This window comes from Mauremys mutica, chromosome 7 (assembly GCF_020497125.1).
Source record: "Mauremys mutica isolate MM-2020 ecotype Southern chromosome 7, ASM2049712v1, whole genome shotgun sequence".
Lineage (NCBI taxonomy): Eukaryota > Metazoa > Chordata > Testudines > Geoemydidae > Mauremys > Mauremys mutica.
Window position 1 is genome coordinate 92583324 of NC_059078.1, and position 25135 is coordinate 92608458.

The 25135-nt window shown below is 38.4% G+C and overlaps 1 protein-coding gene and 1 long non-coding RNA gene across 17 annotated transcripts in view; one reads left to right on the plus strand and one right to left on the minus strand.

The window, feature by feature from the left end:
• Positions 1-18677, minus strand: part of LOC123374609 — a 72365-nt gene extending 53688 nt beyond the window's left edge. Inside the window, exons 1-2 of the long non-coding RNA XR_006581137.1 lie at positions 18471-18677; positions 17334-17389 (exon numbers count right to left, since the gene is read on the minus strand). This is a non-coding gene — a long non-coding RNA (uncharacterized LOC123374609). The remainder of the gene's footprint in view (positions 1-17333; positions 17390-18470) is intronic.
• Positions 1-25135, plus strand: part of PCDH15 (protocadherin related 15) — a 771473-nt gene that overhangs the window by 347202 nt on the left and 399136 nt on the right. The window contains exon 1 of one of the 16 annotated variants that reach the window (XM_045024748.1): positions 18645-18652. The exons of the other annotated variants lie outside the window; for them this stretch is intronic. The gene's annotated coding sequence lies outside the window, so the exon portion shown is untranslated. Of the gene's footprint in view, positions 1-18644; positions 18653-25135 lie in introns of those variants that run through there. 16 annotated transcript variants of the gene reach the window in all.

Here is a 25135-nt window from a genome sequence, read left to right on the forward strand (position 1 = left end):
CTTTGATAAGCTGTTGATTGTCAGCTAGTGCAGGTTTAAGGCTTCATAAAGAGCTTTGTCCCTGTATTCTATTTTTCTATCCTTTCTTTTTTTTTTTGATAAATTGCCTGTCCACCATGTGCAGTCTCCTGATAAGTATGTGTTTAGTAAATGTCACTGAAAACAAGTGAAGCATAAAAAGGTTAAAATTATAAAGATGTGAGTTTACAGGTAATTAATTTTTATATCTGGGGCTGCACCAAGAATGGCAGGGCTAATTAAAAGAAATTGCCACTTGTTTTAATATAGAAATATGTGAGACTGGGGGAGGATCTTTGCATTGTTTCTCACCAGATGGGCAAGCAGTTATGTTACTTGAAATGTTAATTAGGTGTGGAAGTGACTGTTGTATATCACAGTTTCACCTGTGGTTAGGATTTAGGTCAGACTGAGTGTGAATTAATATGGTCATACTGCTCGTCAGAGCACAAGCTTATCGGGGCTTTTAACTTTTTTAAAATAATGAAGATTAAATAACTTGTGCTTCAGTTACCTTTCAGAAACATACTAATCATTTGACTTCTGAGAGCCAGAGCATACTTAGGTCTGAAGAACAAGTGAATACATTTTGAGAGCAGCTTTACTGACATCAGGGTTTGAAACCATACTTAGAACTGTTTTCAGACACGGCTAAAACCAAACAAGATCATTGCACATTTTGTATGTACATTTCACACACTGTTTTCACCTATTCAGTATTAATGGTAGGGTCCTGCTTAGGGAACAGTGTCTGTTGTTGTCCTTAAATGGTTGTCAGGCATGTTTGTTGCACATGGGAAAGAGCTGTTTGTTGTCCAAAAGCCAAAGCCTATCACAAAGTTAGCCCCATCATCTCAGTAAAATTTCCTATCTATATTGCTTTCCTGTTAAGTTTTTTAGTTACAAACTATTTTGTAAGGACTTAAATGGTAACAGTATCATACCACTAAAAGTTAATTGGTTGATCGTAACACATTGTATTTTGTAATATATATAAGAGCTAATTGGTAGAAAAAACTGTCTACAATTTTTTTTCCCCACCAAGTGTCTGCTTTCCACAGAAATTTTTGGCTTTTAGATGAAAAACCAAACACCTGAAAACCAAAATTGAAGAGCTATCGAGAAAATCAGTTTGCTTTTGATTTTCAGGAAGAATGTCCCAGAATCCATAATATATAAGACCTTTACTTTCAGAAATAAGAAACTGTACTTCCATTATAAAAGGCTTCAACTTTGGTTTGACAGGTCAGCCAAAAAAAAAAGTGCAATCTGTACAATATTTGAGAGAGTATCAGAGGGGTAGCTATGTTAGTCTGGATCTGTAAAAAGTGACAAAAAATCCTGTGGCACCTTATAGACTAACAGAAGTATTGGAGCATAAGCTTTCGTGGGTGAATACCCACTTCGTCAGATGCATGTGAGGTTGATGGCTTTCCACTCCATACGGCTAAATGTAGTGCCTTTCATTGTGTCAAGTATCAGAGGGGTAGTTGTGTTAGTCTGGATCTGTAAAAAGCGACAAAGAGTCCCGTCGCACCTTATAGACTAACAGAAGTATTGGAGCATAAGCTTTCATGGGTGAATACATGCATCTGACGGAAGTGGGTATTCACCCACGAAAGCTTATGCTCCAGTACTTCTGTTAGTCTGTAAGGTGCCACAGGACTCTTTGTCAATGTTTGAGAGAGATTGCTAAATAAGATTCCTGAATGACTTTGATATGTACAATAGTAGGGGCTTACATGATTATTATAGTCTATGCATGAATATAAGACCATAGGAACGGTCATACTGGGTCAGACCAAAGGTCCATCTATTCCAGTATCTTGTCTTCTGACAGTGGCCAATGCCAAGTGCCCCAGAGCGGATGAACGGAGCAGGTAATCATCAAGTGATCCATTTCCTGTCGCTTATTCCCAGCTTCTGGCAAATAGAGGCTAGGGATACCATCCTTGCCCATCCTGGCTAATAGCCATTGATGGACCTATCCTCCATGAATGTATCTAGTTCTTTTTGGAACCCTGTTATAGTCTTCACTTTCACAAAATCCTCTGACAAAGAGTTCACAGGTTAACTGTGTGTTATGTGAAGAAATACTTCCTTTTGTTTGTTTTAAACATGCTGCCTATTAATTTAATTTGGTGACCCCCTAGTTCTTGTGTTATGAGAAGGAATAAATAACACTTCCTTATTTACTTTCTCCACACTAGTCATGATTTCGTATACTTCAATCATATTCCCACTTAGTCGTCCCCTTTCCAGGATGAAAAGTCCCAGTCTTATTAATCTCTCTTCATATGGAAGCTGTTCCATACCCCTAATCATTTTTTCCCTTTTCTGAACTTTTTCCAATTCCAATATATCTTTTTTGAGATGGAGCGACCACATCTGCATGCAGTATTCAAGATGTTGGCATATCATGGATTTATATAGAGGCAGTATGATATTTTCTGTCCTATTTATCCCTTTCTTAATAATGCCCAACATTCTGTTCACTGTTTTGACTGCCACGGTGCATTGAGTGGATGTTTTCAGAAAAGTATCCACAATGATTCCAAGAGCTCTTTCTTGAGTGGTAACAGCTAATTTAGACCCTCTCATTTTATATGTATATTTGGGATTATGTTTTCCTGTGTGCATTACTTTGCAACTGTCAACACTGAATTTCATCTGCATTTTGTTGCCCAGTCTCCTAGTTTTGAGAGATCCTTTTGTAGCTCCTCACAATGTGCCTGGGACTTAACTATCTTGAGTAGTTTTGTATCATCTGCACATTTTGCCACCTCACTGTTTACCCCTTTTTCCAGATCATTTATGAATATGTTAAATCAGATTGGTCCCAGTACAGACCCGTGAGGGACACTACTATTTACCTCTTTCCATTCTGAGACCTGACAATGTATTACTACCCTTGGTTTCCTATCTTTTAACCAGTTACCAATCCATGAAAGGATCTTCTGTCTTATCTCATGACATCTTACTTTGCTTAAGAGCCTTTGGTGAGGGACCTTGTCAAAGGCTTTCTGATAATCAAAGTACACTATATTCACTGGATCCCCCTTGTCCACATGTTTGTTGACCCCCCCCCTCAAAGAATTATAGTAGATTGGTGAGGCATGATTTCCCTTTACAAAAAACATGTTGATTTTTCCCCCAGCAAATTATGTTCATCTATGTATCTGACAATTTTGTTCTTTACTATAGTTTCAACTTTACTTTACTATAGTTTCAATTTTGTTCTTTACTACAGTTTGCATGATACTGAAGTCAGACTTACCAGCCTGTAATTGCTGGGATCGCCTCTGGAGCCCCTTTTAAAAATTGGCATCACCTTAGCTATCCTCCAGTCTTTTGGTACAGAGGCCGATTTACATGATTGGTTACAGACTACAGTTAGTAATTCTGCAATTTAACATTTGAGTTCGTTCAGAACTCTTGGGTGAATACCATCTGGTCCTGATGACTTACTACTGTTCAGTTTATCAGTTTGTTCCAAACCCACCTCTAATGACACCTCAACCAGGGACAGTTCCTCAGATTTCTCACCGAAAAAGAATCGCTCATGTTTGGGAATCTCCCTCACATCCTCAGCCATGAAGACCGCTGCAAAGAATTCATTTAGTTTCTCCACAATGGCCTTATTGTCCTTGAGTGTTCCTTTAGCATATCAAACATCCAGTGGCCCTACTGGTTGTTTAGCAGGCTTCCTGCTTCTTATGTACTTAAACATTGTTTTGCTATTACTTTTTAAGTCTTTGGCTAGCTGCTCTTCAAATACATTTTTGGCCTTCCTAATTATATTTTTACATTTCATTTGCCGCAGTTTATGCTCCTTTCTATTTTCATCACTAGGATTTACCTTCCACTTTTTAAAGGATTCCTTTTTGCCTCTCACTGCTTCTTTTATTTTGTTGTTTAGCCATGTGGCACTTTTTTGGTTCTCTTACTATGTTTTTTAATTTGGGATATATATTTAAGTTGAGCAAGTTTAAAAAATGAAGAAGCAAATTTAAAAAATCCTCTGGATTATATCATAGAATCATAGTTTCCAAGACCAGAAGCAACCATTTTGATCATGGAGTCAGACTTCCTCTATAATACAGGCCATTGAACTTCCACAAAATAATTCCTAGAGCATATCTTTTAGAAAATCATCCAATGTTGATATAAAAATGATCAGTAACAGAGAATCCATCATGATCCTGGATATATTGTTAATTATTCCCACTGTTAAAAATGTATGTCTTACTTCCAATCTGAATTTGTCTAGCTTCAACTCCCAGTCATTGGATCATGTTATAACTTTCCCTTTTAGACTGAAGAACCCATTATTAAATGTTTTGTTCCTCATGTAGGTACTCATAGACTGAAGTCAATTAACCCCATAACCTTCTCTTTGTTATGCTAAATAATATGAGTTCCTTGAGTCGATCACTATAAAACATGTTTTTTTCTAACCTTTTAATCACTCCTGTGGCTCTTCTCTGAACTCTCTGCAATTTATGAACACCGATCTTGAACTGTGGACTCCGGAACTGAACATAGTATTCCAGCAGTGGTCACACCAGTGCGAAATACAGAGGTAAAATAACCCCTCTACTCCTGTGCAAATTCCCCCATTTATATATCCAGAGATAGCATTAGCCCTTTTGGGCAGAGCATCACACTGAGAGTTCATGTTCAGCTGATTATCCACTATGATCCCCAAATCCTTTTCAGAGTCATGGTTTTCCATGATAGAGTCCCCCATCCTGTAAGTGAAGCTTGCATTTTTTGTTCTAGATGTATATATTTACAAGTATCTCCTGTAGCGTCTTCATACCATTTGATCCTAATTGCAAGGGTCTTGATGTTTCATGCCATCATAGGCTTTCTTTATTTGTCAGCTTTATTTTTTTCAATGCGTGTTTGAAAGATAAATCACTGGGAGAATCCCTTCATCTCTACCACCAACCCAGCAAGAATGCTTAGAGCCATTTTGTACCAGAGATTTGGAAAGAGGACACAATGAGCCTCCCTCTCCCTTCGACCACTGCACAAGGGTCAAGCACAATCAGAACACTATAAGAACTGTGATCCCTCATTGTACACTCAGGATGCAAGACACCCCAAGAGATGAGGTGAGCCGTATCCCTGTTCCTCCTTTACTCCAGCAATGGAACTACTCAGACACACAGAGAACATGCATGGTACTGGCTGAGTGCTGCCTCGCACTCCCCCATCTGCCCCCCGCCATCCCCCCCCCTCCCACACACACACACATTTCCAGGAGCGATAATCCCTGAGGTTGTGCTACCTCTTCACAATCCCCAATACAGAGCAGTGCCTGGAAGGTAAAATTGATTGCTTGTGTGTTTTGATTGGTTTCTTGGATATATACCGTGACATAAAGGCTAATCGCACATTACGTGCTTCTATTTTCTGTTTCATAAAACAGACAAATAAAAAGTGTTGTGTTTGAGAGATGGAGAAGAGGAAATGAATGCATTCATTTATTTGATCCTTAAATGTCATTTAGAACCATTTAAAGATTTTTAAATGATGACATTTAGACAAAATAGTTTCACAGTGATGCCTTATCTGTGAATTTTACTTCAGAAACATTTCTCATCTTTGTCATAGTGCCACTTCCCATAGAGATAATTATAATTTCAATTGCCAGGCTATCCTGTTAGACCAGAAACTGTCTGTTTGTTATAGGTTGTGAAAGGATATCTTCTAGCCTTCATGTTGTTGTCACAGTATCGAGCGCTCAGAATGTTATATCCGTTGTTCAATTAATCAAATACTAATCAATCCAATTCAGGCTTTGCCAACATTAGGCATAATGCATGCATCCATACAGAACTGTAAATGCATTTGCAGACATTCCCCTCCCCACCTTTAGGGCTATAAATGCTGATTCTCTAAAAGTACAAGACGCTCCATAAATGGTGCTGTTTGTTTCATTACTACTAGATGGAGATCTCTTTTATCATGGAAATAAGAACAGAGCTATCTTGCATCAAGTGTGATAATCAAATTGTGCCCTGGGCACCTGCTGGAGTAAAGCATTTTAGACCTGTATATCTGTGCCTTGTAGAACAAACTTACATAGAGTTCTTGCCTGAAATTGTTTTTTGTTCTTGTTTTGTTTAGTGGGGCTCTCCATGTCAATTACTATTAAAGTTCTTCCAATTCCATTTGAAGGGACAAATATCATACAAATGTAGATGGACTTTGTGCTGGAAAAGTACACGGATTTGATAGAAGTAGCATACTGTCAGGACAGAATTTCATAGCACTTCAAGAAATAAATATTATTGAACAGTTCAAGAAATAGAGATTCACTCTGCCATATATAGAAACATAACATGTCAACTCATATGTTCTTGTAAAATTTTCAGGTGAAGCCACTGTGTGTTAAATCATTCATTTTCATATGTCATCTTGTAGTTCTGCATATAGATGTTGTTGCACATTTTGGGCCATTTTGTTGAGGTCATTTGAAAATTAAGTACAAAGAGTCTTTAATACTGCTGGTCAAAGGTATAATTTTTCCTATTATGGTTAACCTGAAATTGCTAAAACAATTTAACAAAGCAGTCATTTGTACATGTGTACATTGAGGAAAACATGATATGATCATAAGTAGTTTGTAATTAGAGCTGGACAAAAACAAATCATGTCTGAAATTCTTTCTTTGACAGGATAACAAGATGAATGAATAAAAAACCCCAGAACTACACATGTTATAGCTTGACTTAAGTAGGCTCTTGTTTACTTATGAGAAAATCATGTGACACAGTAACAATAGAAATGTAGACTAGATATAATTACAATAAAATAGATACATGACTGGGTAAAATAATAAAGGAACAATTGATGTTTCATTATCAAATGTAGAATATTGTTGTTTGAGTGATGTTTTAGTCCAAAATTATCAAGTGTTTTTATTAACTTGGAGGAGATGGTTGTGCTAAGCATATTAACGGAACTAGCTGATCATATACCAAACCACAAAAAATCTCAATTTCTTTGGAAAGAAGATTTAACTACAGTAAAATGTTAACAGATTAGATAGATGGGTAGGCAGCGATACATTACAACAAATTATAAATGATTCATGTAGGCAGGAATAATTGAAAGTGCACACATGAAATACGGGAACATTGGAGAGACAGCGGTAGAGAAAGGAATGGGGAATTACAGTAGATGATAAACACAATGGGTCAAATTCATGTTTGTATTCCTTATGCATTGCTTTAACATGGCAACCAGGTCACCTGGAGGGGCTAGTGTAAATTGGGCCTATATTTATTGGTAATAAAGTTTAACAGATATTTGATGTTTGGGGGTTAACTCCTGACAATCACCTGTTTATTTCCATTATGCCATTCTGCTTTGTTGATAGTGCATTTCAATCCCTTTTCACTTTGTTGTTTGATATTTTAGTTAATCCCTTAGTGTTTCTGATGGACATGAATGATTTCTGTATACCTCAAATATCATACAAAACAAAAACCACCTACATTAAAAGAACACTATTAACATTGCAAAGTCACACATTCATTCATAAGTTAGGAAATGCTAGTATTAAGGGTGTTGGTGCAACATTAATTTAGACCCCTTTTGCCTATGGTTTATGATACAGTCTTTAATTATCTATTTTTCCACACGCCTCTGCCTCATTCAATGTCCAGAATGGGCAGTGCTTACTTAATAAGCAACTATTCAGTATTCTTTTCTCCTCGTTCTATGTGTGGCTCCATACCTCATTTACTGCACACTAGTCAAACCCTGCTCTGAGGAGAAAATTATTAATTTCCTCGTGGGCTTTACTATGGTGCTCACTGCTATAATATCTAAGTGCTTCATGAACATTAACTAATCTTCAGAAAACGCAAGCAATGTAAGAGTGTGGTATTGTCCTGAGCTGAGTCACAGAGTGATTAAGGTAAAAAAAAAAAAAAAACCTGCCCTAATTTTGGATGCCTGATTTGGGACACCTTGGACCTGTCTTTTCAGAATACTTAGCATTATATAGCACTTCCTATCTTCAAAGCACAACTCTTATTTAATTCAGTTGCAGCTGTGAGTACTCATCCCTTCTGCAAATCAGACTAAGGGTAGGTCTCCACTGCAATTAGACACCTGTGATTGGCCCGTGTCAACTGACTTGGGCTAACGGGACTCAGGCTAAGAGGCTGTTTAACTGTGGTGTAGATGTTTTGGCTCAGGCTGCAGCCCAATCTCTGGGACCTTCCCACCTCACAGGATCCTAGATCCTGGGCTCCAGCCCAAGCCTGAACATGTACACTGCAATTAAAAAGCCCCTTAGCCCTGAACCCCATGAGCTCAAGTCAGCTGGCACGGACCACCCACATGTGTCTAATTACAAGTGTAGACATACCCTCAGAGTCTGGAATCACACACCCCTAAAATGAGGAAAACACAATTAGCGACCACATGAGAAAAGTTTGGTTTAAGTGACTTGCCCAACATCACATAAGAACTCTGTGGCCGAAGCAAGAGTCTTACCCACAATGTGCTTCTTTTCCTACAATCCTGTGTGTCACTGACTACACACAATACAACTTCCTCAACAAATGAGGCAGGAGTCCTACAGACAATAGCCTCCTTTACTACACAACCCCAATTCATCCTCAGAACAGGTCCATCCTGTGCACTGAATGAGGCAGGGGTACTGTGGAAAAATAGTATGTAATTAAATTTTTGAATGTTCCGCTTTGCATCCTGAATAATGTTAATTTAACATGTTTTTTAATGTAATTTCTGATGTATTTAAAAACAGAAAAATGAAAAACAGAAATTCTATCTGGTGGCATCATATTGACACCCACGTGGCTCATCTGTAGTGTAGGGACCTTTAAATCCTCCCCACAGACCTCTGCCACTTGAGATAACATAGTAATTGATATAGGACGACAACCTACCACTGCTATATGGCCCACCAGTAGAGGGGGAAGAGATACACACCTTACACATGGGTTTCACAGATATTTTCTGACAGCAATAGAATGGATAGATTTGTGAAAACTGGGTTCCATTTCAGGCTCTAGGACTGTGCTGTAGAGGGTACAGACTCTTCTGCCCATTCAGTCCCTTAAGCTTGACCTCTTCTTTCCCATCCCTTCAAACCTGCCCCAGTTCTGTTTGTTCCCTTCTGTGGATCCTTGTGCCAGTCCCATTCTCCTTGCCTGGCCAGACCCAGTGTCCACTCCTCAGGCTTCTCCTCTCAGGCTGTCTCTCTTTGCCCAGCTAGTACAAATCTCCTTCTCTGGGCTTGCTGCCAAGTACTAGCCACTCCTTCTCTCCTTACCCTGGTTCCAGTCTCCTTACCCAGCCAGGCCCATTTCCTCACTCCTGCCATCTCATCTACTCTGTGCTTCCTCACTCCCCGCTCTCACTGGCTCCCAATTCTAGTCTCCCTTGCTGAGCTCCTCGTGCAGTCTGTCTCCCGCTTCACCAAATTCCTTTCCTAGCTCCTGGCTCCAATCTCCCCTCTTCCTGACCCTGTTTCTTTGTCTATCCAGGCCCACTTCTCTCCTCATATTACAGCTTTCTTGTCAGATTTGCCTCCCCTGCCTCCCCTGCCTCCCTGCCCCATTCCCCTCTACAAACACACTGGTTCCTAATCCCAGTCTAGTTGATCAGATAGTTCCAGTCTTACCCCCTCCCTCCCAGCTCCTTGGCTGTCAGCCAGGATGGGCAGGGATGGTGTCCCTAGCCTCTGTTTGCCAAGATAGGATACTGGGCTAGATGGACCTTTGGTCTGATCCACTATGGCCGTTCTTATCTACTTATGTACTTAATGCCCCACTAGCCATCTTGCTCCTAATCCATCCTGTTTTCCTCAATCTCCTTGTTCAACCAGTTGTTCAACCCCTCCCTGCCTTCCAACTCTCAGTCCCAGATTCCTTGTTCCAGTCTACTCCTCTCCCTCAGCCCAGTCCAGATTCTGCCTCTTCTGCATTCAAATTAGATGGCTTCCTCTTCCACACACTTAGGTTTCAGCAGGGGGGTCACTGAGAGCACAAGAGAGAGACTCCCTCTTCTCACTTCCAGTGTCTGGTCTCAGATTGGCCCAGAGAAGTTGGGACCAGGATTATGTGGAAAGTTCAACTTTGCCTCTGTAGCCCTGAACTGGAGGAAGCAAGCTCATTCCCTGTGTGGGCAGTACTAGGAGCTATGAGAGGCTCATGAATGCTCAACAAGGATGGACTCTTCAGACACTTTAGTTGCTAAAATCTCTACTAAGCACATGTGAACTGATTTTTCAAAGGCTTATAACTTGGACAGATTTGGACAGATTTTCACATGGATAGCAAAAAGCACATCCCTGACACAAAGGCCACTTAGCTTCCAAATTTCAAGTCCATGTTCCAACATATGGGGCAACATATGGGAGTGCAAGCACTATTCAAAGAAAAGATCACCAAACATTTTTTTTTTTTTGGCAAAACAGTGTAGCTTTTTCCCTTAGCCTTGTTTTTCAGGAACAGTTTGGCCAAAAAAAAAGTAATAATTCAGCCTAATGCAGACACCCAGTATATAAAATTTAAGCCCAAATGGTTAAAGTTTGCAAAATTATAAGCAACTGAAAACATGATCTTAGAATGGGAAGTGTTAATAAATGACGCTACTAGCCTACCCTATAATTTAGTTATTAAATTACAATCATGTTCCTAGCCCATTAAGTTGTACATTCACAACTTAAAGTTTCTTAAAGTTGATGGGGTTGCATGAGACCTTAGTGCAGAATCTGGGCCACTGTCTTCTATTCTTCAAGTGAGTTAAATAATGTTTTAACTGTATGCAAGAGAGACAGGTAGGTGAGGTAATATATTTTATTGGACCAACTTCTGTTGGTGAGAGAGACAAGCTTATGAGATACACAGACCTGGGAAAGGTGTCTACACTACCAAGTTATGTCAACACCCAAAAGTCGACAAAGCAAAAATTGCCATGGGATGTTCACACTTGCTTCCTCTAATGACAGATCATGTCCACATTGTGGGCACCTACATCGCAGCGTGTGCAATGCACTGTGGGTATGTATCCCACAGTGCAGTGTTGTGGGAAGGTGGAGCTGATTGCTGCACATCTTGGGAGGATTCCTTCCGAGTTCTCCCACAGCCTCCTCAGCTGTCCGGAGCGGCATCTTGAGCAGTTCTGTGATCTCTCTCTGCTGAGGAATGTAAAAGCATTGTAGCAGGCTCTCCTTTCCCCCTCCCTGTGACAGCAGTCTGCCTGCAGCTGTGTTCCTAGTGCAGGACAGAACTGGAGCATTCCAGTGATTTGCTCTTTGTTCCCCAAATGGAGCAGCACACTCAGTTGTCAGATACTTCCCACAGCTTTGAAAGGGGAGGGGCACATGCCTGCAGGGCAGCAGAGATCAAAACACTGAGGAGATTGATCAGGGCAGGCATTGTGGGATACTGGCAGAAGCCAGTTCTGTCCACAAAACAAACAGCAATGTCTACACTGGTTCTTTGTTGACAATAAAGGGAGGGGAAAAGAAAAAGTCTCTTGTAAGGGTAGAAGTTTTTGGTCGCCGAAACCGGGCATTTTTTCCCTACAAAAGTCACATTGCAGTGTGTACGCTCTCACTGTTTTGTCGCCAAAAGGCAGTTTTTGGTGACAAAACTTGGTAGTGTAGACAAAGCCTCAGTGTCACAGCCAAACACAAGATGAAACAGTTTAGCATAAGTAGTTAGCACATATTACAAGGGACCATTCAAGCTGAAGTGGCCTGTTAACACCCCTGTAGTCATAGGACAAAGAGAAGGGTTAGTGGTAACAGATTGTTGTAATAAGCCATAAATCCAGTGTCTTTATTAATACCATAATTTTTAGTGTCCAGCAATGTTATGAATTTAAACTCCCAGGCTCATCTTTTAGAAAGTGTTGTGCAGGTTTCCTGTGAGGATGAGGACTGATAGGTCAGATACAAAGTGATCACTTTGTGAAACCCAAGGTGACTTTTTGTCTTTTATCATGTTCCTATGTGAGTTCATTCAAGAGCATAGTAATTCTCTGATTTCACCCACAAGGTCATTTTTGGGGCATTTAGTGTTCTGGATGAGGTACACCACACGTTGTGATAGGCATGTGTAGGATCCATGGATCTTGAAAGGTGTGTTGTGGGTGGTGGTGATCATTGTAGCAGTGGAAATATGTATGCAGGGTTTGCATCTGTTGTCCTGGCAGGGTTTGGTGGTGATTTGAGTTGGTGTGTCCTGATCTGTGGGGAGCTTGCTTCTGATGATGATCTTGGAGAGATTAAAATTAGATTAAAAATACTGGGAATTACATTCCTTTTGAACAAATGACCACAAACTCATCAGCTGTTCCACCTTAATATTATCAAATGAAGTCAACTACTACCATTATATTCTTTAAAGTAATAGGAATTATGAGCTATAACCCCATAGTAGTTAAGCTATTGAAAACATTTTTCCCCTTCTGCAATTAACATGCATTTTCAGGACAAAAGTCAAGATAAATGTTTCATAGATTTTATTGTGAATAGCAATTACTATTCCACATCAGCAACATCAGTGCTCTATGACATTTATTGGAAATGGCTTTGAATTAGGGCAAAAGGTCGTAATGATTATACACCTGAAATTTGTATACAAGAATGGACAAAGTGTTTGGTTTTAGAGTTAGCAATACTGAATCTCAGTGTTTGTGAGTATTATTCAATTTTACAAGAATACATTTTTCTCTTTATTATTCTATATCCACATTTTATGTTTTATTTTAAATTTTATCATCAAAAAAAGTATGTGGATTCTACCATTGACAAGTGGGAAAACAGCCAAGGAAATTGCAGCTTTATACACACAAAAAATGAAATGACAGACAGGAAATGTTTATAGTTCTTTAATCACAATCATCAAATCGTAACAAATCGAACCTTCAAATTGAATTCCCACTTTTGCCTGAATTGCACATGAGATTATACCTGCATACCAAGTCAAGAGCCATATTTCATAATCCATTTCATTTGACTTTCAACACAGGTGCTCTACTGGAGACATTTTCTATAAAGCTTGTCAGATATAGAAAAAGCAATTTAATAAACACTGTGATCAAATATTGATGTAATTCTATTCTTCTTTGGAGCCACCGCACCTGGAGGACATTATTGCTAAAGAAGAGTCTATATTTTCCCCTTCATTCTGATTCATTAAGCCACCTTCATTGTCCTTTGCAAAGTTGTTTTGATACTCGTTAGTAAAGCTATCAATTTATTTTAAAGGTGAATCACTTTTATTAAATAGAAGACGTGCTGTTTGATAACACTATCTGTTAAGAACACATATCGGTTTGTGTTCCATCATATCCTACAGAGTTTTACAATTCTCATTTGTGTACATGCAATAAATGTTGATATATGGTTTCTTAACACAACTCAAAACCTGCAGCACAGCTTCAGCTGAGTGAGTTCAACAGCTCAATTAAATGTACCAAACCCCACTTTAACATGTTTATGGTGCTGTGTTAGAAAGTGTGTTGTCTCCAAGCAGTCATTCAGCAAACAGCCTCATTTAGTCAGAGCCGGCTACAAGAAGGCTATCTTCACTTCTAACCTCCAGAAAAGCAGCATAGTGACAATCAAAATAGAGATTGTATGTGTGGGCTTCATGCATTTTCACACAACTCTTCCAACTAGCAGTTAAGAGAAACTGAAGAATTTTAAGAAAACATTTAAACTAAGTACAATAGTAGGATTTATTTTAAACAACTAAACATTTACTGCACAGTGCACTTCATTATTTCTCTCTCACACTGATATATAGGCACAAATGAAATTGTTCAATTCTGAATGTCTCCATTCCACAATATCTGGTTTGATATATGTTGTTACTCAATTCGTGTTTGTTTTCTTTGGTCTCACTGTTTTACATAATACCTGTTTTATTAGTGATATACTAGTGATATATCAGTGAAGGAAGCAATTTTAAGAGCTTGGGTGAAAGTGCACTATAGCAAATCTGAGCTCCGTCACTGTTCACATCTGATCTGTTGATTTTCATGATACTTCTGAACATCACATAACTTTCTTCTTGGAAACTACATTATCATGTGGCACAGTCAATGAAAAAAAGTGTTATTTTAATTTAAAGCCTAAGCCTTAAGACATGCAGTGCTGCAAATAAGAAATACATAAGCCCTCTTTTCCTTGGTGTGCACAGCAGTACGATTACCAGCCATCCTCAGAGGCTGTGATTAGTTCTGTTGAACTAGATTTGGGAAGTTCAGGTTTTGAAGGAACTGGCTTTCCATGTCTGTATTTCATCCTGTTTTGGAGAGCAAATACACATGCCTGTATTTCATCCTGTTTTGGAGAGCAATTTTTGATGCTTCTCTTGATGTAACCCTTGAAGATTCTTTTTGACTTTAGCAGCAGTCTTGATCAAAACCATTTGCTGCAGAGTATTTATGCAGCTTTCTCTACTTCAGTTTCACAGTGTGTAGCTGTTAAATCTATACCTGTCATTTTTCGTTAGTGTTGGCTTTAAGTTTAGAAACTGCTGGAACTATCTCTGCTGACTTCATAAAAGAAACTAGTGGTCTGGGGTAATTTGTACTACAGTCTCATTTTAACTAGCTAGTTCTCAGACTGACACAGTATCTTTTTCCATGTCTTTTTTGGGAGCATTTCTCTGTCCAAATGAAGAATGTTAAAATCCCTCTTCACATTTAGTGTGAAATGTGACATTTTTATGAAATCAATAGTATTTCCCAAAACACCAGAAATGTTAGTTTGTAGCCTACATCTTGTTTAAGATGCTGTCAGTAGAACACTTTTCCTTGTATTAATATTAATAATAATAATAGTAAATATTTATTTGTATTGTGGGATCATGGAAAGACCTCATTGTGCAAAGCATTCTACAAATATTTTAGACACTGTCCCTTCCCCAAAATGTTCAATGTAACTAAAACAAAACGCTACAAGTGAGCATATCAATCAGAGCACAGGACGAATGAGGATAACAAAAAAGCCCAAACATGTTTACATAGGTTAGCTATGGGTATTATTTGATGGTTCCGAATCCTGTTAAACATTTTGGGAATAAATATGAGCAGTCTTCTATATCAAAGTGGAACTGTTTGAATGTTCTTTCTTCAACATAATTCTAACTTTCTGGACTGGCTTCACTTAATCTACTTTTATACATTCTGTTGAAATATATTCTGTATATTTATGAAGATTTTCTTGACTGACTCGTTGAGAAGTGGCATTTAATTAAAAATTTGCCACATACATGGTTGTCAAAGATGATCATCTGAAAGAGCGGCATGGAACGATGTCAGAATAGCTTGCTACAGTGTTTATATTCAATATTTGTATCCAGACAAGTCCATATGAGGGTCATAAGTGTTATTGTTAAAGGGATAGTCAGATTTTAGCCCCTAAATTTACCTGATGTAAAAAAGTACATTCATGATTGCATTTAAGCTTTGTCTATTTAAGAAATTATAGTAGAAACATTCTTTGTTGTTGTTGTTGTTGTGGTTGTTTTTTAAACATACCCATGCAGTGTCTGCAACTCAAACATGAAACATTGAGGCATTCTGCTTGTTCAGGAGAACTTGAACGTGAAATTGACTAGTCATTTTTTATTGTCCAAACTGAGTGAAATGCAAAAAGTAAACTGAACAAATGGTGACTGTAACGGAGCCTTGCGCTGCTCGTGCCACAAATCAGCTGGAGATTTTATTCGCAGTATCGCTTCCCACCACCGTCTATATACAGCACCCCGAGTGGGGGAGGGGCAGCTAGCTTCCTCAGCCAGCAGGATCTACAGCCACAGGCTCCTCCCTTTCCTCTGCTTTCCTATATAGCTGCTTTCCTAATAAGGCTTTATATAGCCCCTTTGCTAATAAGGCCTTAGGCGGGCCACACCCAGTCAGCGCCAATTAATTCCCCTTAACTGGAGCTAGGCTAACAGGGGCCTGGCTCAGGCCCTCCTGGCCAGCACCGTTACAGTGACTCTTCAAGTTTTCCCAGTGCAAAGCTGCTACACAGAGGTGTAAGGGCAAGTACTACTTTCTCCCTCCCCGCTCCTTGTGTGCCCACAGAAACCATCTGACCCTAATTTCTTAAAAATAATGTAAAAATAAATAAATAAATGACATTTTCTGTAACAGTATAAAAGAAATCTAACGATTTACAACACTATGAAAGTGATTGGACAATCCATAATTTGCTAACACATTGAAAGAGATTCACTGATTGGTGGTTTGTGTCCTGGCTGTATTGTCCTAATATCTTTTTATTCTTCAGTTTTGGAATTTTTTTAACATATTTCATAGTTCAGAAACTGTTGGAAACATGGTGCTTTCTTGACTAAAGGAATTATCCTTATTTTAGCTATAAAAATTGAACTTCCTGCTAGACTATTCTAAGAATTACTTCTAAGTGGATTCATTAACTCATTTGCTTTGAACAGTCAAAATTTTCAGAGCAATTCTAAAGCAAACATTACCACAAGATATTCTACTCTGTTAACTTATAACATGTTTCCAGATATGGAAATTTTTAGTCACCCTTCATAATGTATCTTTCTGTCATATAACCAGGCAGGCATACAAGGCCAGGTATCAGATTTCTAAATGGTCCATTTTCAGTTTATAATTCACTTTGTAAAGTAAACTTTACAGTTGTAAGAACATTGTGCCAATGCAATAAGTAGTTCTCCTGCACCAAAAATAATGACCTTTTTTTTTTTACTCGGGGTGGGGGGTTCAATCCTACTTAGAAATTTTGCAATACCATCTGCTAGATGTACAGCGTCAGTGACAATGATGTATGTGTGTTTGAACAGTGTGACTACAGCTTAACTAGCTTCTGATTTAGAAGTTGTTTTTTAGCCTCATACATATCTCCAAAGAATACATAAGTGGAAGAAATGTATAACCATAAGAAGGCATATTTGGTTATGGCAGTTCAGTACTATAGTATTCCTTATGAGAGCTATGGCAAATCTTCACAATTTTCAACGTGGATTTTTCTGCTATGTGGTCTCCCTTCAAGGTATATCTTCATAAATGTTTGTAAGGGGAAATGTATTTTTAGGTTTTTTTGACCAACAGATTTATCAGATGAATTATCAAATATGCTGTGTATTCGATGCATTGTATTTTATGTTAGTCTGTTGCAGATTGATATGCCATCCGAAGCAGGAAGATTTTATAAATAGTATATGTTAGAATTTAAAATGCAGACCTGAAATATCTATTAATTTATTAAAATAACATATCTGTACTCTACCTTGGTAAGCGTAGATAATTACCTATTTTTAGCTCCTTAGATCCAACAGTGGCACCAAATCAATTTCTGGCAGTGTATCTTAAGAGAAAAACCCAAGACACACTATTAATTTAATATAATTGAATAAGAGACCCATATTCTCTTCTCTCTACATATTCCGTTATGATAATCAAGATTTATAGATTTAGTTGGCAGGTGTTTTAAAATGCAAAACCTTTTAACATCAAATTCCCTTGTACTCACTGATCGAGGTTTCTCTTGAAGTCAGTGAGTAAAAAAAGATTATCAGGATCACATTATAGGTGTTATCCAAAAGAGGATTCTGAAAACAAGCCCGGCGATGTTGTCTAGTTGATAGGCTTTCACAGTTCTTGATAATGAAACATGCAAGCATGTATTGGACAGCATCAAAAAAGGGAATGGTGTCCTTCCACTGAGGTGGTCAATTAATTGCAGCTCCATGGGTGGCAGGAGGACTGAAACCTCTGGCGCAGCTCTGGAGGTGGAGAGGGGCTGCAGCAGCTGCCACTTGCAGCTTCCCAGGCAGTGAAGAGGCTGGAGCCCCTCACCTCCGAGCCCCATGCCCCGGGTGAGGGCTGAAGCCTCGTGCCACACTCCAAGAGGGGCTGAAGCCCCCAGCCCTGACCCTATATTTGAAAATATAGTAACCCCCCAAAATATTTAAATAAATGGTATTCAAATATTGTTTAACAGTGTGATTAAAACTGTGATTAATCACAAGTATTTTTAAAAATTGTTTGACAACGTGACCTTCCACTGTTGGAACTAGCCATTGGCTGAGGCACCAAGCAGCCTAAATGAACCAGTAGTCTAATTTGGTTTGTCAGTTTCTGTTGTAAGTAAGTAGGAATCAGATTCCCTTGGTATATTTTAACACAACAATAGAATAGGTGTGATATGCTACTATTTTGTTGCTCTTGAGAACTAATGAGCATCTTATATATTCAGGATTCTACCCTTTTGCTACATGGATTATAAAACATCTCAACATGATGTTCACTTGTATCAAACTTATTTATTTAAAAATCACTTCATAATGCAAAAAAAAAGCAAAAGCAAAGCAGTATCTCTCCCATCCACAGATACACAGAAATTAATCCCTAGAATAGCTCCCACAACAACACCAAACCGCACTCACCTCAACCTGTCTCAAATACTTCCTCATGCTAGATGGACTGCAGCATACCTGCCAGTGAAGAGTTTCAGTCCAGTTTGGATCATGAAGTGGTATCAATTCCAAAACCAGGGCAACCTGCCAGCATGTTCAAAATCTAGCATCTCTACTGATTTCAGCTCAAGGAACAGCCTATGGAGATAGAGGTGATCTCTCAAATTGGCAGGTCCCAGGATGTTAGAGCTTTATATTTCAAAAACGTTCTAAACAGTACCTGCTGTTACAGATAACTGCTGTAGATTCTGTTCAGATAAAAGGATGACTGTTTATAAGTGGATAGTCCCATGGTGCATGAAACATCAGTTTATTTCCTGTTGGCTGGAAGCCAGCAGAAGGAGATGTGAGAAAGAAGTAGGAGAGGCAGTGACTCCTGGTAGCTGGGAGAATGAACTGCAGAGACATCTTTATTCAGTCACAGTTGTCTGTGTAGGATTCCAATATGATTGTGCGGTTATGGGATTGGGAGTGCAGATGGTCATTTTGTGATTATCACCTCCATTGTGACACCTCGATTTGAAGATTAAGAAAAAAGAAGCCTACACACAATATGGCAAATGATCTATTTTTTATTGTAGACAGTAAACAGATAATCTATTTAATATCATCCGCATTCCAGAATTAGAAATAACTCCTGCTTTTCCTTTGTCTGTTCCACTGATACAGATGCAAATGTATTTCCTTGCTTCTTTTGGTAAGAAAAATGATGCCCTTATCTTTGTCATAGAAGACACGTTGGGAGGTATTCCAGCCTTTCCAGTTCCAGCAATTTTAGTAAATTCCTTGCAGAATATGTTTAATCACTCAGCATTTAGCCCTTCTTATCATAAGTGCTGTAGATAATGTTCATAACAGCCTCTGGGACAACTAAATATGTTCTCAGTGCATATTACAGATTTTGGGATTGTTTCTACAGTTCTTAAAGTTGCAGGGAGCTTTAATGACTTTTTAAAAAAATAAATCCCTGGTCCAGGCTATATTTTCAGAATAATTGATTTTTTTCTTTTAAGAAAGCCAAGGAAGCTCAAAAGCAAGATAATGATAATATTTCTCAGGCACATATAGTAAGGGTTGGTTAACACAAGGCTACCAACCTTGCAATTGTAGAGTGTTCCCTAGGTGCTAGGAACCCTAACCCACCTGGACAGGCTATAATACTAATGTAAGTTATACACAGAGAATTTATGTAAGGCACCTATGAAGCTTTACAATGTGGTCCACTAAGATACTCGTAAATGTTAATATTATGTGACAAGTAAAGTGTTTGTCATAATAGTCCCTTTATATAATCAGTGGTGCTCAACATATTTACCATTGTGGGCCACATATGAAGCTCTCTGTGCTATGTGGGCTATATCCACATAAGGTATATGCTACCTGTATGGCCCTGAGGATGTCACATGGACCACAGCTGTGTGCTGATTGGGCCATGGGTTGAGAACCACTAATATATATTTGTATGTATCTATATTGATAGATATGAGAGAGAGAGAGAATTTGAACATTTTAATTTTTCTTTTTTTTTCTTTATTGTCCAACTATCTCTAATGATACATCACATTATGATTGCTTAGGTTATTAATGATCTCATAGGGTTAGATTGTTAGGAATATACTTTCATGTGTATGTAAGGGGCTATATATAGTCGTCCAACCCAAAGAGGAAGTGCAGAAAGGCATTGTGACTCAGAGGCACCCTTCTGAGTCACAGCCCTTCTGGAGTTCCTTTTTTGCCCAAGGGCAAGGAATATGAAGGTCTGTCAGCTGGTAAATAGTTGGGCATAGAGTCTTGGCTTTGTATACTGTCCTTCAACTTGCTCATGAAGGGGGAGTGGCAACCACATGGAACCTGCCCTCTTCTTCCCCTTCCCTTCCCCCCCTCCACCAGTACAAGTAGGGTCTTCATTGCTACACAGGAACAATCAACAATCTAGGTCATAATGAATGTTTTGCATGCCAACAATTTAAATAATCCATTTTATTCATGCAAAAATAAATGTTTATATATTTTTAATTCACCAGCTAACTTTCTCAAAGATAGGAAAAGGCATTAGTCCAACAAAAAAAATGAATTTCCTAGACTGATATTTTAGAGAGGCTGCATAATGAGCCAAAAAAGTATTAGAAAAATGAAGATCAGGAAATAATCAGATCACGATACCTTCAAAACTCTAATTTCCCCCAAAAACTTTCCAGAACAAAAAATGTTCCCTGCAAATCAATGTGGCATATGACATTTCTGAAAAATGGGTTTCTTTTTGAGGAGATGATGGAGGTTGAAAATATTGCTGATACTTGTGAGCTGTCTTCAGCCTTAACTATGGAGCAGTTACTATCCACCCATAGTATTATCTACAGATTTCAGACGTGTAACTCAAAGCAAATACTGATCAACACATTTTTCATTTTTTCATGATAATACCTATGAATAAGTACAGCATGGAATTAATTAGAGTAATTTGACTAAGCTGTAACCGAAAGGGCAGCAGCTGGGTGCTTGAAAACAGATGGTATTACTGATCTGAATAGATTTGATCTTGACTGATTTTCAAAGCTAAGCAACACCGGGAGTGGTTATTGCAGTACTTTGTGTGGGTGATCATAAGCATATGTAGGCCAGAATTCACTCCTGGTGTTAGCAGGTGCAATAAGTTTCAAGTTCATGGAGTTATGCTCATTCTATCTCTTATAATGCCTATCACTGTGGTAACTGAATTTGTCCTTTAGTGTTGTTGGCTTCTCTGTATTAGCAATTGTGTAGTATTGGGTTACATTCCTCCTCCTGTTATCTCTCTATGGGTTTCAGCAAAACAGAAAGTGAAAAAAAATTATTAGCCAGCAACTCTGTAAACATTGGCTTTGGTACTGTTGTAAACTAAGCAAAATAGAGCCTTGTCAATAATTGGGAGGCTTGAGTATAGGGGGAATGTAGTCAGTTGGTGAGTCAGGATATGAGTGAATTGGCAGTATAGTAGAGCTAGATTGGAAGGGAAGAGTTTGAGACTAGGAGAGAACAATGAAAGGCTCACTGAGAGCTAGACTCTGTTTTCTCCCAGTTTGCCTTTTCAGTAAAGCATCAAAATTTTTCTTTCTGGGGGCACCCCTTTTTCTTTACATTTCGCTCTGATGCCTCTAAACAATGTTTCTTTTTGAATATATAATCAATCTGCTGGGGAGGAGATTGCTACCTGCAGCATCCCCAGTTATTTGGGGTACTAGCTGGCTCTGAATTTTGGTTTAATTAAAAAGATAAAAAATATAGCCGGGAAAGTGTGTTGGATAATCCATATTTTATTTTCTGTCTATCTTTCTCCTTATACATTCACCCCTTGCTATTTTATTTCTGAGGTGATTGAGACATGGCCGTTCCTCCTGTGCATGTCAGGATTTAGACCTTTGGGCTGGGCCTAAATCATAATTTGCCAACTTACATAAAATTTTAAATACCTAAATAATAAAACTAATGTAAACTATATTTTCATCCAACACTGTGATGAACATTCTCGGACAACAGACCTGAATGAAACTTTGCTGGGCTTGGTTTGTGATAGCATTAGTGAATCAAACTCCGCATTTCATTTTGCAGCTGTTCGAAGTGGACCAAACCCTGCTGGTTTGCTTGTATGTTTCAGATTTAGAAGCTGTAACTTCTAAAGGGAACATGGCCCCTTCTTCCCAGCAAGATTCTCTCTTCCTATCTATCCAGCCCCTTGACCCTAGAAACCTCTCCAAGCCTAAAGATAAAATGGAGATTCCTGAGGTGATTGTTGGGAAAAGACAAAGGATTGATGAAATAAACAAGTTAGTTAGCCGGAGAGGATGTTTATATAGGGGTTATGGTTAATACTGCATGAATATTCTTGTATTATGTTTATAGAACATATTAGGCCTGAATCTTAGGCCATGTTTGAGTGTGGTTGAGGGCTGTAGCAAATATTTTGCGCACCTCTACCCTATAGTAATCAGATAATGTGGCGAAGAGTACAGTATAAGGGCATAGATAGACTCAACAGGCACTGTGTAGTTTCTTATCTACATATTTTCAGATGTCATCAGCCTCCACTACTGTGTTTTCTGTCCCAGATTAATCTTTCTTTGGGGTTTTGTGGACTGAATACAGAATGCCCAATTATTCTGTAAATTAACTGACTTTTCACTTTTTAGTCTCTGGCGTGCAGAATTCCCAATATTCACAAAAGGAGAAAGAAAAAGGTTATGAGGTGGGGGAAGAGAGGAGAAAGAGTGTGAAATAATAGTTCATACCTTTCAGAGGAAATGTGTGTTAATTTTTCTTTGTTTCTGCTAGCAAATGCAGGTTGGTTTATAGAAACAAACATGAAACAGACTGTGTAGTTTAAAAAGCCTCTGGGAGCTTGGAGCTTTCTTAGTCTGATACGAGATGAGAATATGTGATTTCCACTAACAATGCCTTGTTCTCTTCCTTTCATTCAATATAACTTTGTATGTGATGCAGAAAATCTAGCAGACTTTAAATAGCCATTACATCACTGGACAGTGCTACTGTCAGATATTGGTGGATACGTTTTTGTTGTTTGATTTTTTTAAACGTAATTATCAAGTAGCAAATAGGCAATGCATAGAGTGATAGATTCTGAGATAAGTTAGGATATTGAATTACATACTGGAGGCTTGGGAGATTTTAAAGTCATATAATGGCTGCTATTAACATATTTCCTACTTTGGTAATGCAAAAAATTACTGTATTCTGGGGAAATTACTGTAAGGTCATATATATACAGCACAATTATTCTTTCATTTACCACATAATGGATTCATTCCACTGACTTTAGATGAAGTACTCCTGATGCACACTGCTGAAAGTAAGGATATGGCTACACTAGAGCAAAGCAAATAGCTAATTTTTCAGTTGGTGGAAGCTCTGAAAAATTGGGGGGAAAATCAGTTCATCTTGAACTTAATCTGAAATTGGAAATTTTAATGCATAAAAAAACGGGGATTCAAACCTGAGTCTCACACATTCCAGGGGAGTGCCCTAATCACTGGGCTAAAGGTTATAAAGGCATTAAAAGTGGCAGTAGCATCACCCTTCCTCCCCATCCTTGCTGTTTTGTGAATGGCTGAAATTATTTATGTTAAATTTGCAGATAGCTTTAGGTCAGTCAAAACTGCATTTTTCATCAAATAAACTATTCATCAGGAAAATGTCATGCAGTTCTAGTCTACCCAGAAAAAGCTGTGGCTGGTTTAGCCTACCTGAGCTAACTTGAATCCAACTAGTACAGGTAACAATAGCAGTGAAAACAACTCAGTGTGGGCTTCAGAGCAGGCTAATCAGGTGAGTGTGTGCCCAGGGTCCATACTATATTTACACTACCCATGCTGATGCCTCACTTGGGTAAGCTAGCTGGTGCACGGCTTTTACTGTGTAGACATGACCTAAGAGGAGAATCAGGTCCACAATTTGCACGTGAAGGAAGGAGCTCATTCCTGGTATGAAGGTACTTAAAACTGGACAGAGCTGTTTTTGGTCTTGCTTCTCCATGTCTAGTTATTCTCAGCAGAAATCAAAGTTTTATCAGCTGTTTTTTGTGTGTGACTATTCTCAACACACACACACACACACACACACACACACTGACGGAGTCTTTTCCTAGAGATTTAAGCTCAAAGTCACTGTTCCTAATATCTTATGAAGATCCATGAAGGACTGCTACCAAAGAAAAAGAAAAAATAAATGCAAAAATTCCCAAGGTTTGAAGGCAACTTCAGATGTGGAACATGATAGGATTTACCTAGGATCTTTTGATGAGAGTAACCAGTAAGGGGGAGTTTAGAGCTGAAAATATTGCCATTTAAATAAGTAAGCATAAACTAAGTGTAAATCATGATGACTACAATAACAAAGGGCAAATAACGTAGTTTTACTTTCAGTTTTTAATCAAATAAGCTTTACTTTTTAAATTAGGGATTTTTAATGGATTATCATATTTTAAGTAATAGATTTATAGACTCTAACACCAGAAGGGACAATTGTGATTATCTACTGACCTCCCATATAGCACAGGCCATAGAACGTCCCCAAAATAATTCCTGGAGCATATCTTTTATAAAAAACCAACCAATCTGGAATTAAAAATGGTCAGAGGGGGGAGAATCCACCATGACACTTGGTAAATTGTTTTAATGATTAATTACTCTTACCATTAAAAATACAACGCGACCCGATATAATATGAATTTGGATATAACGCGGTAAAGCCGTGGTCTGGGGGAACGGGGCTGCGCACTCCGGTGGATCAAAGCAAGTTCGATATAACGCGGTTTCACCTATAACACGGTAAAATTTTTTGGCTCCCGAGGACAGCGTTATATCGAGGTAGAGGTGTATATGCCTTAATTCCAGTTTGTCTTTATGATGACAAATCTAATCTCTAGGTGCATGTTAAAAGTTGTTTAGTACAAAGTTTTTTTAAAAAACTGACACACATATGACACCTATACCCACTCCAATTATAAAATCCTTAGGAAATATGAACTTCAGCATGAATAAATAATTTTACCTTTTATTATGGCATATTAATTATGTTCAACGATGCTAAATTTGCTGACTGAGTTTCACACATGCAGTCCTTTTCAAATGTTGAATATTGTA